The sequence below is a fragment of the Oryctolagus cuniculus genome, chromosome 2 (assembly GCF_051225735.1).
Source record: "Oryctolagus cuniculus isolate XC-2025 breed Fujian yellow rabbit chromosome 2, ASM5122573v1, whole genome shotgun sequence".
NCBI classification, from domain to species: domain Eukaryota; kingdom Metazoa; phylum Chordata; class Mammalia; order Lagomorpha; family Leporidae; genus Oryctolagus; species Oryctolagus cuniculus.
Genome location: NC_142868.1, coordinates 90425077 through 90435852, shown reverse-complemented (window position 1 = coordinate 90435852; position 10776 = coordinate 90425077). Strand labels below are relative to the sequence as shown.

At 47.4% G+C, this 10776-nt stretch overlaps 1 long non-coding RNA gene across 2 annotated transcripts; it reads right to left on the bottom strand.

The window, feature by feature from the left end:
• Positions 1–5155: 5155 nt before the first annotated feature.
• LOC149127893 (uncharacterized) lies at positions 5156–10776 on the bottom strand. Of its 2 annotated transcripts, none has more exons than XR_016229630.1 (3): positions 9929–10776; positions 7769–7920; positions 5156–5685 (listed from the first exon to the last, which is right to left on the bottom strand). It is a non-coding gene; the product is annotated as an uncharacterized LOC149127893 (long non-coding RNA). The 2 variants fall into 2 exon arrangements; XR_016229629.1 differs by having other exon boundaries at positions 5490–5685; positions 10443–10617.

Here is a 10776-nt window from a genome sequence, read left to right as displayed (position 1 = left end):
TAAGCTAGACAGGTCAGCTGTGCTGCCTGTTGACCGCTCCTGCAGGCCTGGCCCGTAGCCCCACTGAGGCAGCAGTGCTGGCTGCTCTACCCAGGGCTGGCCTGCAAGTGGACCAGAGCTGGGCACCTGGCCACAGGCTGGCTGGCATCTCTGGAGGTAGCCTGGAATGTCGCCTGCTCATCGGACTGGCTCCCTCTAGGCTCAGTGTGGAACAAAAGAGATCAAGGTGGCCCAAGTGGGAGACCCAGAAGAAGCTCCTGGTTCCTGACTTCAGCCATGTCCAACGCTGGCCATTGCGGCCATCTGAGGAGTGAACCAGCAGATGGAAGAGCTCCCTTAATCATTGTCTCTCCCTCTCTGTGTAACCCTTTCAAAATAAATAAATCAATCTTTTTTAAGAGAGAGCAAGTGAAAGATCGGGCAGCCAGTCAGAAAGGAGACACGGGGCTGGCGCTGTGGTGCAGCTGCCGCCTGCCGTGCTGGCATCCCCATCCCATATGGGCGCTGGTTCCAGTCCCGGCTGCTCCACTTCTGATCCAGCTCTCTGCTATGGCCTGGGGAAGCAGTGGAAGATGGTCCAAGTCCTTGAGCTCCTGTACCCATGTGGGAAGATCCGGAGGAAGCTCCTGGCTCCTGGCCTCAGATCGGTGCAGCTCCAGCTGTTATGGCCAATTGGGAAGTAAACCAGCACATGGAAGACCTCTCTCTCTCTGCCTCTCCTTCTCTCTGTGTGTAACTCTTTCAAATAAATAAATCTTTTGAAAGAGAAAGAAAGAAAGAAAGAAAGAAGGAAAGAAGGAAAGAAGGAAAGAAAGAAGGAAAGAAAGAAGGAAAGAAGGAAAGAAGGAAAGAAAGAAGGAAAGAAGGAAAGAAAGAAGGAAAGAAGGAAAGAAAGAAAAGAAAAGGAAAGAAAGAAGGAAAGAAAGAGAAAAGAAAAGGAAAGAAAGAAGGAAAGAAAGAGAAAAGAAAAGGAAAGAAAGAAGGAAAGAAAGAGAAAAGAAAAGGAAAGAAAGAAGGAAAGAAAGAGAAAAGAAAAGGAAAGAAAGAAGGAAAGAAAGAGAAAAGAAAAGGAAAGAAAGAAGGAAAGAAAGAGAAAAGAAAAGGAAAGAAAGAAGGAAAGAAAGAGAAAAGGAAAGAAAGAGAAAAGAAAAGGAAAGAAAGAAGGAAAGAAAGAGAAAAGAAAAGGAAAGAAAGAAGGAAAGAAAGAGAAAAGAAAAGGAAAGAAAGAAGGAAAGAAAGAGAAAAGAAAGAAAGGGAGAGGGAGGGAGGGAGGAGAGAGAGAGAGAGAGAGAGAGAAAGAGAAAGAGAAAGAGAAAGAGAAAGAGAAAGAGAAAGAGAAAGAGAAAAAGAGAAATGAGACACACGCTGTGACAGGGATACCTCACATCCCAAGAGAGCGTAGGGCCAGAAGCCAGTTCCTAGAACTGTATTGGCAATAAGCAGACCCCTGGTCCTGGTCCTAAAGTCCCACAAGCCCCTGTTGTCCAGGTGTCCTGGGAATGCACTCTGTCTCCACGAACGACAGAGCCTCCAGATGTGGAAGGGGGGACAGATGTGAGGCCTCACCACCTCAAAGCAGCAAGGCTAAGCTGCCATCTATAGTGCCAGCATCCCCGATGGGCACCAGTTCAAGTCCCAGCTGCTCCACTTCCGATCCAGCTCCCTGCTAATGCGCCTGGGAAAGCAGCGGAAGATGGCCCAAGTGCTTGGGCCCCTGCACCCACATGGGAGACCCCGAAGAAGCTCTTGGTTTCGGTCTGGCCCGGCCCCAGCTGTTACAATCATTTGGGGAGTGAACCAGAAGGTGGAAGCTCTCTCTGTTTCTCTCGTTTTCTCCTCTGTAACTCTGCCTTTTGCACAAGTAAATAAATCTTTGAGGGAGGGAAAAAAAAAAAAAAAAAAAAAAAGGAAGAAGCAGCCAACTTCCAAAACCCCAGGACTCCAGGGCTATGTTTCCAGACTCTTCTGCATGACCTGGGCAGCAGAGCTCTTTGAGGGCCATCAAACCACAAGCCCTGCTCTGTGGAAAACGGGCAGCCCCTGAGAGAGGGGCAGGGAGGGCACGGGTGGGAAGGCGGGATTCTGCGGAGAACTGCCTTCCACCTCGCCAGGCCCAAGCGAGGCCCGGGCTGACTCCCCTCACTTCCCACCCACCTCAGGCCTCACCCTGGAGTGTGACCTTTTTTTTTTTTTTTAAGATTTATTTATTTACTTATTTGAAAAGCAGAGTTACATAGAGGCAGAGAGAGAGTCTTCCATCTGCTGCTTCACCCTCCAAATTGCCACAAGGGCCGGAGCTGCACCAGTCCAAAGCCAGGAGCCAGGAACTTCTTCTGGGTCTCCCATGTGAGTGCAGGGGCCCAAGCACTTGGGCCATCTTCCACTGCTTTCCCAGGCCATAGCAGAGAGCTGGATTGGAAGTGGAGCAGCCGGGACTCGAACTGGCGCCCATATGGGATGCCAGCACTGCAGGCGGTGGCTTTACCTGCTACATCACAGTGCAGGCCCTGACCCTTTCTCTTGCAGTTCTCTCTAGATGCTTACAAAAGTGAGACTTCCCCCACTTTAAAAGAGAAAAAAAAAATCGATTCAGATAACGAAACACCACAATGTTGCCCATTCCACTCTGTTGTCCCCCAGGGGCTGTCCCAGGCCCAGTCTTCTCTGGAGGCCAGATGGGCTTCTTTCTGGGGCAACATAGATCTTGGAAACTGGCACTCCTAGAAGAGGAAGCAGAGCCTTAACAATACGGCTTCAAGTCTTTTCATCTCAATACTTTCAGCTTTGCCTTATCCTTTTCCAGTGCTGCCTAGGAGTCCACCGTGTAGCTGTTCCCTTCTTTGCATTAACTAGGCTATGGCCATTTGATGGGTAATTGTAGTTTTTGCACACACAAAAATGAACACAATCCTCCACTTCTCTCTGTATCCGTCCACCTTGGCAATACGATTTGAGTTCTCGTTGACAGGTGGAGTCTTATGCCTCTCACATCTGGGCTTGCCCTGGGGTTTGCTCTGGCCAATTGAAAGCAGCAGAAATGATTCTGTTCTGGTTCCAAGGCCAGGACTCAAGAGGTCACGCACATTTCAACTTGACCTTTTGGAGCCCTTGTTATCTCATGTGCACAAGCCCCAGTTAACCCGCTGGGTGGTGAGCGTTACATGACAGTCGTCCTTGTCACCCCAGTCAACCCCAGAGGCCAGGGCTCCAAGCTGACCTGCAGCTGACCACAGCTGCTCAAGGAGGCCCCGCTGGCTGGGAGGAACCCTTGAGCCGCAGACCACACGACAATAAATGGTGATCTAAAGTCACTGACTTTGGAATCCTTTGCTGCATGGAGGTGAGTGGCACATTTGCTGTTCCCCAAGTTTTGTCACTACAAACAAGGCTGCAGTTAATTTTCCTGCACACATATTTTGCAGGCCTGTGCCAGTCAGTATCCATAGGACACATTCCTAGAAGAAATACCACTGGATATTCCGTACAGCTCACACCAACTGCCACTGTCACTAGCGATCTATTACAGTTCCTTATTTCCTCACACCTTCTCCCAAACCAAACATCAGATTTTTTTGGTTTTCGCCAGTCTCACACAATCTCAACAGACATTAAGTTTCAATTTCTTCAATGAGAGCCATGGCCGATTGTCTCATGTGACTTTAGCTGCCTTATTCTGTGAATTGTCTGCGCATGACCTTCATCGACACTGGGCTTTGATCTCCCTCTCCCTGACCTGGAGAAGCTCCACACGATGAAGGAAACCAGCGTGCTAGCTGTGTGTGACGTGGATATTGTTCTGTCTGTGGCTCGGGTTGTTATTTGGCCGATGGTATTTTCCGCCAGGTAGAAAGTGTCGGCCTTTAGGTAAGCAAACGTATCAATCTTTGGAGTCGTCTGGGTTTGTGTCTTACTGAGTGAGACAGGCTTTCCCACTAAGCGACTATTGAATCTGACAGGTGGAGGAAGGGCAGGGAGAGTGGGCCCAAAGCTCCATATAAGTCCACTTGATTAAGCTGAGTAATTGCATTATGCAAATGGTCTGTGCTCGTACTAATTTTTTTTTTTTTTGGTCTGATCCATCTATTAATTGCCAAGAGACATGTAAAAATCTATCACCGTGATTATACCATCACCGATTTCTCCTTGGATGGCTGGCCGTTTGTGTTTGTGTGTTCTGAGGCTGTGCTTCTGACGTGTACCTGCTCAGAACCGCTGTTGCCCCAAGGCTCGGCATCTTACTGTTATCCATCTCACCCTACACATGCTTTTCTCTTGAATCCTACTCTTTCCAGTTACACACAGCTACGTCAGCTTTCCGTGAGCTGGTGTTGTCTTTTAGATTCAGCTTTTCCTCTAGACTCATATTTTAGGTGTGCTTGTTAACAGCATATGGGTAGATGTCGCTTTCTTTTCTGCCAAAAAAACCTGACAATCTCATTCTTTTTTTAATTTCCATTTTTAATCACCAAATAATAATTGTACATATTTAAGAAGTATAACATGATATGTTCATATGTATATTATGGAATGATTATAGTAGGCTGATTAACAGGTCAGTTTATATAATCTTTTTTTGAATGAAACAATTGAAAATCTATTGTTTTGGCAAATTTTTAAAAAGATTTATTTCTTCATTGAAAGGCAAAGTGACAGAGAGACAGAGTGAGAGAGAGATCTCTCAGCTGATGGAGGATCTCTGGCTCTCTGCCTTTCAAATAATTTGATTAAATAAATTTTTAAAAGAAGATATTAGAAAATAGCAATAATTTTGGAACAATTTTTAAATCCTTCTATTTTTTTCATAATATGCATGCACCTTTTGAAGATTCCCTGTGTTAACTCCGGTTGTTACACTGTGCACCAAATCTTGCGAACTTTAAGCAGGATCTCTCCATTCCCCATCTTCCCCCACTCCCAGCCTCTGGTAACCAACATCCTAGTCTCTATGTCTACGAATTAGCCTTTTTGAAATTCTACCTATAGGTGACATCATACGATATTTGACAATCTCTTTTTTACTGCCAGGACATATTTTACCTTTATTTCTATCATGTTTATTGCTTTTATATTTTCACTGATTTTTCTCTCCATACTAAGTTGATTGTCTTCCTTTCCATTAACATTTTTTTTTTTTTTTTGGCCAGGCAGAGTTAGACAGTGAGAGAGAGAGACAGAGAGTTATAGACAGTGAGAGAGAGACAGAGAGAAAGGTCTTCCTTCTGTTGGTTCACTCCCTAATGGCCGCTACGGCCGGTGCTGCGCTGATCCGAAGCCAGGAGCTGGCCTCCCGGTCTCCCATGCAGGTGCAGGGACCCAAGCACTTGGGCCATCCTCCGTTGTCCTCCTAGGCCACAGCAGAGAGCTGGACTGGAAGAGGAGCAACCAAGACTAGTACCCGGTGCCCCAACCAGGACTAGAACCCGGAGTGCCGGCGCTGCAGGCGGAGGATTAGCCAAGTAAGCCACGGCGCTGGCCTCCATTAACTTTTTTAAAGATTAATTAATTTATTTGAAAAGCAGAGTTACAGAAGGGCAGAGGAAGAGACGCGGGTGGGGGTCTTGCATCCACTGGTTCACTCCCAAGATGGTCACAACAGCTGGAGCTGTGCCAATCTGAAGGCAGGAGCCAGGAGATTCTTCTGGGTCTCCCATGCAGGTGCAGGCTTTCCCAGGTCATAGCAGAGAGCTGGAGGGGAAGTGGAGCAGCCAGGACATGAACCAGCGCCCATAAGGGATGCCAGCACTGCAAGTGGCAGCTTTACCTGCTACACCACAGCACTGGGCCCCTTTTCTACTATTTTTAGAAGTTATTTTTTCTATTTCTGTTTTGTGCAGTGTTTCCCTAACATGTTTAGTGTGTGCCACAAGGCTGGGTTCTCCAGGAAGCAGACACTAAATGGACTTAGGTGTGCAAACAGATTTGGGAGGAATAATACTGTAAAAAAGGAAAGAAGCAGAATGGAGAGACCAGAGCTGCCCCACAATGTCTCTGCCAGGCCAGAGGGAACTATGAAATCTCTCCTCCTGGTAGAAATGGCCAGGCCCTTTTGCACCACCCTAGAGACCACTGCCTCACTCAGTCAATGGCCAGTGGCTGCTCTGAAAACAGGAGGACCTTGGCTTGAAAGCTGAGGCAAATTCTCATTCTCCACATTAGCGGGAAGCTGGAGCCAGGAGACAAGGCTGGGAACCCAACCCATGTACTTCAGTGTGGGATACAGGCAACTGAGCTAAATGCCCACTTCCATTCTTGCCTCTTAAGTCTTCTGTTTCCAATTTTATTCTTCCTGAAGTACATCCTCTGCATGTTTCCAGCGAGACTGTTAGTATTTCTGTCTTTGTTCTGAAATGCTTTTATTTTACCCCCTACTCTTGAATGATAGTTTATCCGGGTATAAAAACATTTTTTTTTTTTTAGGCATCATGGTGAACATTTCACTACATGATTTTCAGACTTCATTGTTACTGTTGAGAAATACAGTAACAGCCTCATTGTCACTCCCTTGTGAACTGTTTTGGTTGCTTTTAATGTTTCCTGGTAGCCTCTGAGGTTCTGCACTTTCACCACTATGTGGTAGGCTTAGTTTAATTGATTCTGCCTGAGACCCTTGTGATTTCTGAATCTATGATTCATGGTGCTCATCAACTCTGGAAAATTACCAGCCATTACTCCTGTAAATACTGAATCTCTCTCAGTCCTTTTATTTTTCTTTCTGGAAACTCTGTTAACTATAAACCTTTTAAGTCAGTTCCTCACATCTTTCAACATCTTTCTAGTATTTTATATCTCTTTAACCCTTTGGAACCTGGACACTATTTCTAATAGTTTACCTTTTGTATAAATGTAGAATTTCATACAACTATATTTTAATTTCAGTGCCTATATTTTCATCTCTTATGCCTGTCATTTTTCATTGTATTTTTTTTTTACTTCTCTTTCATTGTACATGATTTCATTTATGTCTTTCATTTTGAACTTTTTTTGTTTTCTTTATTTTTAATGCTGGAGCTTTTCTTAACTTGTTTTTTTATTTTAAAAACTTTTCTCAGCATGTATCTTTAAGAATTCCAAGCTTGCATTCTTAAGTCGGAGGACACATGCTTGGCAGGGGTTGTTTCTTTAATTCTGAGCCCATGAACTCCATCTGCGGGAGCCTGGCAAGGCCTAGGCTAGGGTGTGTCCTTCCTGGGGATTCTGTTTGCTGCTGCGCATCTCCTCAGGCTCCTAGCATGGTCAGCCTTGGGCTACTATCTCAGCTTGAGGATCCCTGGACCACCCCGGTCGAGTAAATTAGGACCAAATTCAGCCAAGGAACAGGCTGTGACTGCAAATCCTCAGGAGACACAATCCCAAGCAGACCCAAGGCAAAGCAGACAAGTGTCCTTGCTGGCTCCTTCTGCCAGCAGAAGAACATGTTTTAGTCCATTACGTCATTAACCATGGAACCCATCCACGATCCTAGCTTTAAGCCAGAGACTCAATTCCAATCCCTCTGCTGGAAGGGACTAACCATGTGTCTCCGAGGAATTCTGGACCCACCCTCTAGTTATCACCAGTGCGATAACAAGCCGCCCTGCTATGAGGGCTGCCACAGGCTCTGGTCACATACGTGGTCAAAAAGTTCATGGCAAACAGAACTGAAAGATAAGCAGAAAATTTTGAAATCCATGCATACTTGGGGTCTTCCAAAGGTTTGTGGAAAATATGTATTATGAAAAAACTATGCATGGATTTCAAAAAGAAAACTTTTGCACCAAAATAAACTTACCTTTTATTTTTAATAAAATCCTTTAAAACATCTATTTAGGGGCCAGTGCTGTGGCACAACAGGTTAAAGCCACAGCCTGCAGTGCCGACATCCCATATGGGTGGCAGTTCGAGTCCCAGCTGCTGCACTTCCATCCAGCTCTCTGCTGTGGCCTGGGAAAACAACAGAAGATGGCCCAAGTCCTTGGGCCCCTGCACCCACGTGGGAGACCTGGAAGAAGCTCCTGGCTCCGGATCCTCTCAGCTCTGACCATTGTGGTCATTTGGGTTGTGAACCAACAGATAGAAGACCTCTCTCTCTCTCTCTCTCTCTCTAGCTCTGTTAACTGTCTTTCAAATAAATAAAATAAATCTTAAAAAACAAAAGCACATTTATTTATTTTCATTATATCTGAAAGGCAGAGAGACAGAGCTCTTCCAGCTACTGGTTCCCTCCCCAAATGCCCACAACAGACAGGGTTGGGCCAAGCTGAAGCCAGGAGCCTGGAATTCCATCCAGGTCTCCCATGTGAGTGGCAGGGATGCAAGTACTTGAGCCACATCTGTGCCTTCTCAGGGTGCACTTTAGCAGCAAGCTGGCTTGCAAGTGGAGCCAGGACCTGAAGCAGGCATTGTGCTATGGGAGCCAGGACCTGAAGCAGGCATTGTGCTATGGGATACAGGACCTGAAGCAGGCATTGTGCTATGGGATACAGGACCTAAAGCAGGCATTGTGCTATGGGATACAGGACCTGAAGCAGGCATTCTGCTATGGGATACAGGACCTGAAGCAGGCATTGTGTTACGGGATACAGGACCTGAAGCAGGCATTGTGCTATGGGATACAGGACCTGAAGCAGGCATTGTGTTACGGGATACAGGACCTGAAGCAGGCATTCTGCTATGGGATACAGGACCTGAAGCAGGCATTCTGCTATGGGATACAGGACCTGAAGCAGGCATTGTGCTATGGGAGCCAGGACCTGAAGCAGGCATTGTGCTATGGGATACAGGACCTGAAGCAGGCATTGTGCTATGGGATACAGGACCTGAAGCAGGCATTCTGCTATGGGAGACATCAAGCAGCATCTTTACCACTGTCCAAACCCCTGCCGCTCCAGGAACCTCCTGAAGTACTCTCCTATTTTCCCGTCTGAATCCCACTCCCGGGGATTTCTTTCTATAATAAACTCAGCTATGTGTTTAAAGGACTACTTGATAGAACCAGATTTCTGGGTGATATACAGCAGAGAAATTTTCCAATTGCACTCATATTAGCTCACTGCATTGACAAATTAAGATCTGACTCTCCTCACAGCTGTTGCTTCCTCAGACACTTCACGGCCCCCATATTAATAAATTTATTGCCTCGGCTGCTTCCTGTTGAATACTTGGTCTCTCCCTCTCTGTTAATTAAATCCTCACCAATAGGTACTTGATTGATCCTGTCTGGACAGAGCTCATCACCCCAAGGCTCCCATAGGCCCTGCGAGGCAGTTCCAATGGGATGCAGCTGGGGAAGAAGGAGGAGGGTGTCCAGCACTGACCCAACACGCCCTCGAGCAGGAGAATTTCCTGAGAAGGGTCCGTGGACCCAGAGGCGCCACCAGACACATTTCTAACACAGTCCCCCTATGAGGAGACCGTCACTACTGAACAGCATTTTCCCCACGAGCAAATGGGCGAGCACACAGCTAAACAGCTGGTTAACCAGCCCACGGCCAACCGTGTCGGCTAACGTAGGTGTGGGTTTGAAAGGCAGTCCCTAACGAGCTGCTGGTCTACATTTTTGCTGATAAGTTGGACACAGAGATCAGAGCCAGTTTATACACTCCACGCAGGACCCAGCGTTGAAAGGGACTGGTCACACATTCCAGAAATGAGGTTCAGATGGCTTCAACCGATCGGAATCAACGAGATTAAACTTAACACAGATTATGTAAAGCCCTTAAGTTAGGTCCAAAATACCAACTGTGAATCACGGGGCTGCTGTGACCTGAACTGGCAGAAACTCAGGGACCAAGGGTCTGGGGGTTTTAGCGGCAGTAATCTTAACCTGGCCCCGACAGGTCTCCCTCAACTCCTATGCAAATTCTCCCGGCCCCAGTGGGACACGTGGGTCCCACGGAAACAGGCCTTCCCAGGGGCCGCCCGGCCTCTGTGGGCTTGGATCCGAGATTACCTTGTTTCGTCAGCCCCACGTTTGGCTCTGCCTCTGCCCGTTCTCTTCCGCACGTCGACTCGGCCCTGCCAATTCTATGCACGATTTGGTTTCCTGGGCCCCGCTTTCATTTCTCTGCTCCTTGGTCATTTTACGCACCGTCTTCCAGGTGCTGGAAAGCCAGCTCACGTTAAGAACTTCGGAAAGGACCAAGGGGCAGAGACCACGGGACGCATCATGCATCTCCAAGTTAGAGAGGAGAGGGCCTGCCTTGCTCCGGCCAGCAGTAAGGGAACCAGAGCGGAGAGAGTATGCAGGACCAGGTGTCTGTTCACACAAGCCATTACTGTATGAAAGGCGATAGGTGCTTTGGGCCTTGCAAAGGGAGAGCTTTCCAACAAACGGGATGCATTTCATCTCACTGGAGTGCTGCAGGCGGGTCCCGGACCTCCTCCTGGGAATACTGCAGGGCTCATTGCTGCAGTGAGTGAGGGGACTAGACTCCTCTAGTAGCGAAAGCGTGGTCCTGTCGTACCATGTTGAAGCCAGGCCAGCTCTCTCTGAAAGACACCCGACCAAAACGAATCCTCCGGGAGAGGTGGTGGACTACAGGCTGTCACGGCTGCAGAAACACCTGCAAATACTTCTCTACCTGTCCACTCTAGCCCTTTAAGTCAGCCCAACCCACTCACGGGTCGCACCTGCAGAAGATAAAGGCTGGCTGAAAATAGCCACGGGTGTTCGAGCAATTTCCCAGAAACTCCGTCCTCTGATTTGGCTCAGATTCCATCTTACCCTCCTCCAGCCCCCTGGCTCTGACTTCCTCTCAGTTATTTGAACCTTGGATTTACTGATCCTGCAGACAGGTT